At 34.6% G+C, this 6,282-nt stretch overlaps 1 pseudogene; it reads right to left on the bottom strand.

The window, feature by feature from the left end:
• Nucleotides 1-205: 205 nt before the first annotated feature.
• LOC135228529 (olfactory receptor 4C16-like) lies at nucleotides 206-1,131 on the bottom strand (annotated as a pseudogene).
• Between the last annotated feature and the right edge of the window lie 5,151 nt (nucleotides 1,132-6,282).

Here is a 6,282-nt window from a genome sequence, read left to right as displayed (position 1 = left end):
TACCTGCTTTTGTCTCTTCCTCTACATGAAATTGACTCAACACTAACCAGTGTATGAGTTTATATTACCCATTTTCCTGAAGGAAGTAGCACTTTTTCCCCAAGATAGGATTCTATGAAATCCACAATAAGAAGATAATATGCTTTATTGAATTATGCTAGGTGAATGAAAACTGTGATGAAGGATTTGAAGTTTCTATTCATCTTTAGTGTTCTGAAGTCAGTTTCTTGTTCCATAGCTTCCTCATGGCATTTTTCACCTCAGCATTTCTCAGTGTATAAATCAGAGGGTTAAGCAAAGGTGTTCCAATTGTATAAAACACAGTTATCATCTTATCTATGGGGAAGGTGGTTGCAGGGCATGTGTATATAAATATACAGGGAACAAAGAACAAAATGACTACAATGATATGAGAGATGCAGGTGGCAAGAGCCTTTTTCCTTCCTTTAGCACTGTGGTTTCTCAGAGAATACGAGATGATAACATAGGAGAATATCAGCATGACAAAACTCATTATGGAAATGGCCCCACTATTGGACACCAGCAGCAGGTTGGTCACATAGGTGTCTGTACAGGCAAGTTTCAACAAAGGGTGCAAGTCAATAAATAGTGATCATTCACACTGAGACCACAGAAAGGTAAACTCAAGGTCAGAAAAATCTGAACTGAAGAATGCACACAAGCCCCTACCCAGGCTAGAGCTACCAACACACTGCAGACCCGCCGGTTCATGATGCTCATGTAGTGCAGGGGCTTACAGATGGCCACATAGCGGTCAACGGCCATCAGGATAAGGATCAAGACTTCCAGGCAGCCAAAGAAATGAAATGAAAAGATTTGGATAATGCACTCACTGAAACAGATAGTGTTTTTCTTCAGAAGCGTATCCACAATCATTTTAGGGGCTGTGGAAGTAGAGAAGCAGATGTCAGATAAAGATAAGTAGAAAAGGAAGAAATACATTGGACTCCCAAGTGCCCGACTGGTCTTGATGGTGATGATAATCAACGAGTTACCCAACAATGTCCCTAAGTAGGAAAGCAAGAAAACGACAAACACAATTTTCTTTTTAACAGGATCTTGTGTAAACCCAAGCAGAATGAACTCAGTCACATTATTATTCAGCAGCATGATTTCACGAATAAGGAGAAGGTACAAGTGTGAAATGCTTTATCTGAAAAAAAAATATATATGGGAGTTAATTTAGGGTGCTATGAAACAGTGTGAAATGTTTTATGCCAATTAATTTGTGCTGTTATGTGAGATTATGGAATATTTTGAGCAAAAATAAATATTCCTCATCAGGGACATTCTAGCTGTTGTTTCTTAATGAGTCACTTCACCTCTTTGTCCCTCAATTTTTAATGACCTCTTCATAGGGTCATTTTAAATCTCAAGCTCATGAAGGATACTTTCCTAAACCACTCTGAAAATGCTACTCTTTGTTTACTTTGACATGTTTCTGCTGTTATTAATTTGATTTATTTGATAACTACATTTCAGGATATATGACTCTAATGTATTTTTACTTAATTTTTTTCACATTCAATAAAGTTTTGTTATGCCCATGTTTTGCATAGCCGGTTTATCAGGCAGCATTCAGGATGAATTTGTCTTTCTTTTTGAATTTGATGCTAAAAAGTCACACAGTATTCCTGTCCACGTAAATAATATCTTATTTCTACATATATTTATGTATTACATATTAGTGATGCATACTTATATGAATGTATATTACTTATAAATATGTAATAAACAAACAAAATCATTGCTGACAAGTCAATTTTACTCATGGAGGCCACATGTGTTACAGAACAGGGCTGCTCCATAGGGCTTTTTTTTGGATGTAATTTTTACACAAACAGATCACCAGGATTTTCTTCCATGGTGGCGCTGAGTGGGTTTGAATTGTGAATCTTTAGGTTACTGGTTGAGTGCAAACCATTTACACCACCCAGGGACCAACAAATATATGACCCCAACATTATTGAACACTCATTTCCAGATATTCTACCTTAAAAAAGGGAGCAAGAAACACTAATTTATCCTATTGCCATGCAGTCAGTTCTGAACATAGCAACCCTATAAACACTTACTACTTTCTAAAAATCAACTTTTACCTCAGACACCTTAATGATGTCTAGTACTTGACATAGTGTAATAAACATAAATGAATATTCTTTGATAATTTGTAATAAGATATCTAGATGCCTTGGTGGTACATGGTTAAAGGACTTCTCTGCTAACCAAAAGTTCAGTGTTTCAAACCCACAGACCACTCACTCCATAGGGGAAAGATGAGGCAGTTTGCTTCCATAAACACTTACAACTTTGGATACCTCTGGGGCAGTTCTACTCCGTCCTAAAAGGTCACTATGAGTTGGAATTGACTTGATGGCAGTGAATTTGGCATAAGGTATCTCAAATATCTCCATTTTCATTTTTTTCTTCACATTTCTGAAAAGCTGGAAAGCACCTTGTAGAACACTCAAAGCTCATGAGGTTACATTTCCAGATTACAAGGGGAAGATGATTGCTTGATAGTCCATGCTTCACGATTCAGGTTTTTTGCTTAAACATTTTAGATCCTGGGAAGTAGGAGTGGGGTTGTCACCAGGCATACCAGGCAGTTGGTTTAAAATCATACGGTCAATAAACACAAGTGTAAATATATGGACATTTATTCTGTTTTAGTTGATATTTCATATTAATGTGAAATAATAGACTTTTCAGTAACTGATATTAGGGAAAAAAAAAAAAACTACCTCATTATTCAAAAAAACTATTTAGTCCCAACAGTTGAAAGATACAAATGTATCAAACCAAAGTAGATAATAATATTGGAAGGATAACTATATTTTAGGGTAGCAAATTCATAAAGAAAAATTGTAATACGTTAAAACTTCTGTCTAACAAAACTCATATGAAGAGTTTTAAAAAGTGGTGGAATGGGATTAAATATTTATAACTTCTACTAATCAATAACACAAGATTAGTAATCTGATTTTAAGGAGCCCTGTAGGTGCATTGGTTAAGTCCTCGGCATTAGGTCCATGGTTCAAACCCACCCTACATATCTGCAGAGAAAAGACCTTGGATTCTGCTCCCATAAAGTTTTCACCCTAAGAAAACCAATGGAGCAGTTGTGCTCTGTCACAAAGGATCACTATGAGTCAGAACTGACTTGACAACATACAACAACCACCACCACCACACAATTTTACAAAAGAGCAAAGCATTTGAATAAGCAATACACAAAAGAACATTGTAACTGGTCAATGAGCATATATAAAAATACCTAATCTCATTAAAATCAGAGAAATAACAATGAAATACTCGTAAGTTTTGAAAACACCAGACCATATCAAATTTTGATACTGATTTATGAAATCTAGTAAAATATTCCCCCAAAATATTCAAAAGTCTATAAATTGCATCCCTGCTAAAAATTGGGATAACTGGAAATAAGTGAAATACCTAACAGAAGGGATAGGGGTACATAGATAACGTGAAATTTATGTCCTTAGTATTGAAAACTAGGCAGAACTTTAAATATTGGATCTATATAAGCATCTAACAGATAAATCACTGAGATATAATTATGACTTTAAGAATTAATAAATTGCACAAAAATAATCAGAGCATGATAACTTGTATGTTGAAAAGAAATCTATAAAGAATGCTATATAGATTCTGTGTGTACCTGTGTGCTTATAAATGCACTGAAAAAGATGTGGAAGGAAATCTTTACCTCAGGAAGAAAGGGAGTAATGGCCAAAGGGAAAATCAGTGTTAGAAATATTGTGATTCCTCTATTAGGAGACTATATTATAATATTACTTCTATAATTAAAGTTAATTAAAAATTCATCAATTTTAATACTGCTTAAGGAGATTGCAGTATATGATGAATGAAATTACACAAAATAAAACAGAAACTACAATCCAGTAGCAGAATTCAGTGAACTTTTACATAACTTGCTCTTTCTTAGTTATCGTATTGTTTCCTCTATTTCTTTAGTTAATGTATGTACAGAGGCTAGTCTCTAACCATTATATTCCATGAACTTTCACTATTTGAATTTCAGGCTCATATAAAATGTAAATACAACTAGCCAGATACATTTCTGTACCCTATTACACTAAAAGACATGGAGATATTTGAGATAAAGAAACCAATTTCGTTCTGTTGTACATAGGGTGGTTATGAGTAGGAACAGGCTTCATGGCAACTAACAGCAACCACAACAACCATATAGGTAGGTAGGTAGGTACCATTATGATCACTCTACGGGCATCTATTTCCTCATGTGTAAATGCAGAAGTACAGACTTCGTGAAACTTTCCAGCCACTACCAATTAATGTTTATTAATCAAGTGCTTTACTAAATCAATTATTAACTAATCATAATTGTCAATTAATGTTTTCATTATTCCCTTACTATTTTATGCTTATTGCTATTAATATTCCGTAATTTGAGAATGTTCTCAAAAACACATAGTTTTTTTTTTTAACATTACTGTTCTATCTGAAGTAGAGTAAAAAGCATTCCACAATTTCCTTTAGCCTTTTGTCCCAGCATCAAACAGCCCCAAGTTAGGAGTCAGCATTTCAAGATACCATTCCCATGGTCAATTTTCCATTAGAACAGGTCTCTTTACTTTGACTTGTAAACTAATAAAACTTCCAAACTGTGACCGAAACTAGAAGAGTCTAGAGATTATGAAATATACTTAACAACCTGGAGTATTCATGGAAAAATATTATTTAAGAGTAGCTTCTACGGATATTCAAACAGACAGCTTTAAATGGATTCAGGTGTGCAAAAAAAGAAAGGAAAAAAGAGAAGAGGAGAGAAGAAAACGAAAGGGAATGAAAGGGAAGGAACTCACATGCATGTTATCTGTCAATGCCAATCAGTATTTCAAGGGGTGTTCTTGAGTTTCTGAAGTCATGACAGCATACAGAAAAAAAAAAAAATCTAAATCAAAATAATAAATACATCTCTTTGAAAAAAATAATGGTGAAAAAATCTTCATGCTTGATACTAGATCTGAAATTATATTTAAAATAAATATGTCAAAAAACTAACTTTATGTTTAGTCATAATAAAAATGAGAACTATGTTACAAAACTGCAGGGAAATGTGAGACTCAGCTGAGCCTTTTGCTCTTGCTTTCTTTGCTTCAATACAGCAGTGAGCAGCGAGGGCCAGTTCTCTAAGTGCACGGGGTCTGAGGACTCTTGGAGGAGCTGCGCTGAAAGCATTAGGAGGAGCATTTAAAGGCACTTGAGGAAGCTGAGTGCAATCCTACCTGTATTTCCTATGGTAGGTCTCGGACAAGACTAGGAAAAATAAGCTCTGTTTGTTGTTATTGTTGTTATTTAACTTCTTAATTCTCTTAGCTTTAAATGTGCTTTTTTAAATTCTTTTAAATGGCATCAAATATACAATGTTAAATTAGTATAAGTTTTAAGACCAATGACCAAAAAAATTAAAAATAATATAGCCTTATTTCATTCTATGCAGGGATTAAACACTAACACATTCGTTAAATTTATTGAGTCTTTCTCTGCTTACATTACCAAGGGCGATAATTTATTTGTATTGCACTTATTCTGCTTTTTTAATGGCAAATAAGGTCAATCTTAAATGCACTTGTTATTTTCCTTTTTTTATCATAGCCATCCGGGTGCATGTGAGGGTAGACCTTTGTGACTGAGTAGTAGAATTCTTACCTTCCATGTGGGGGATAGTGGTTTGAGTACTGGCCAACGCACCTTATGCACAGCCACCACCCACTTCTCAGTGGAGACTTGTGTATTGCTATGATACTGGACAGATTTCAGGGAATCATTCAGATTAATATAGACTAGGAAGAAAGGCCTGGTGATCTTCTTTTGAAAATCAGCCAATGGAACCCTATGGATCACAATGATTCAATCTGTAAGCCATCATGGGGATGGAACAGGACCAGGTAGCAGTGTGGGAACTTGCTGGATGGCAGCTCACAACAACAAATTGAATGATAATTTGTCACAGTGCAATAGCATCCATTTTAGGGAAAATATATATATTTAAGGTGGAAGGAAAATTTGAAATTATTTTCTCAAATGAAGGGGCTAATGTAATTATTATTTTTTAAATCTGAATCTAGAAGATTCCAATTCTGAGAGGTATCAACTCAATAGAAGAAAATTGTTCAGATTTTGGAAAAATATATTGAAAGCTCAATGTGAACAAATTGAGCTTATCAAACATGACATGACTAGGTAAATTTT

Source organism: Loxodonta africana, chromosome 22 (assembly GCF_030014295.1).
Source record: "Loxodonta africana isolate mLoxAfr1 chromosome 22, mLoxAfr1.hap2, whole genome shotgun sequence".
Lineage (NCBI taxonomy): Eukaryota > Metazoa > Chordata > Mammalia > Proboscidea > Elephantidae > Loxodonta > Loxodonta africana.
Note: the sequence above shows the minus strand (reverse complement) of the source record. Positions and strands in the feature narration are given on the sequence as shown.